The sequence below is a fragment of the Marmota marmota genome, unplaced genomic scaffold (assembly GCF_001458135.2).
Source record: "Marmota marmota marmota unplaced genomic scaffold, marMar, whole genome shotgun sequence".
Taxonomy (NCBI): domain Eukaryota; kingdom Metazoa; phylum Chordata; class Mammalia; order Rodentia; family Sciuridae; genus Marmota; species Marmota marmota.
This window is the reverse complement of record NW_026000142.1, coordinates 4,153,865-4,154,751: the sequence shown is the minus strand read 5'-3', so window position 1 is coordinate 4,154,751 and position 887 is coordinate 4,153,865.

The following is an 887-nucleotide window of genomic DNA, read 5'->3' as shown; positions in this document are numbered from 1 at the left end:
AGAAAGTTTCAGGATAAATGTATTCTGGAGCTCTATTGTACTATATGTCGATTATAGTTATTAACAACATATTTTGTCCTTGAAATTTGTTGGGAAAGTAGACCTTAAATGTTCTTATCACAAACAATAACAAAAAAACCCTACAAAATGTGTAAAGTGATGGATACATTAATTAGCTTGATTTAATCATTCCATAATATATACAAATATCAAAACATCATGCATGCCATATGTAATTTTACTTGTTAATTAAACTCTAATAAAAGGGGAAAAGGAAGAAGAAAAAAGAAAAAGAAAATTAGCATCACTTATTTAAAACCAATACTTTCCCAGCTGATTTTCAATTATAGCTTTGATACACTTCAAAATCAATCTGTCAAGCCCCATGACATGCCTCTTTCTAAAAAACAAAACAAAACAAAAAAAACCCCACCATGTTGGGAGTTTTGAATGTAATAAATTTATGCATCAATTTGGAGGGGAAAAAAGGTGAAAACTTGACCATACTATATCCTTCTATCATAGTATCTTTTCCCTTACTTAGGCTGCCTTTAATTTTTTCAGTACTTTTCTGATTTTCTGTGGACAAGTCTTCTACCAAGTTTGTGAAATTAATTCTTCAGTATTTGCTATTTTACATATGGAAGTAATGTCTGGTTTTAATTATACATTCTTAAAAATTTCTATTGGGGTACACTATAGAAATGCATTTTTAAAATATTGATTTTTTAGGGCTGAGGCTGAGGCTCAGTGATTGAGCGCTTGCCTAGCATGTGTGAGGCACTGGGTTTGATCCTCAACACCACATATAAATAAATAAATAAAATAAAGGTCCATACATATAAAAAATATTTTTAAAACAGCAATTTTGTTTAAAAGTCTTAATT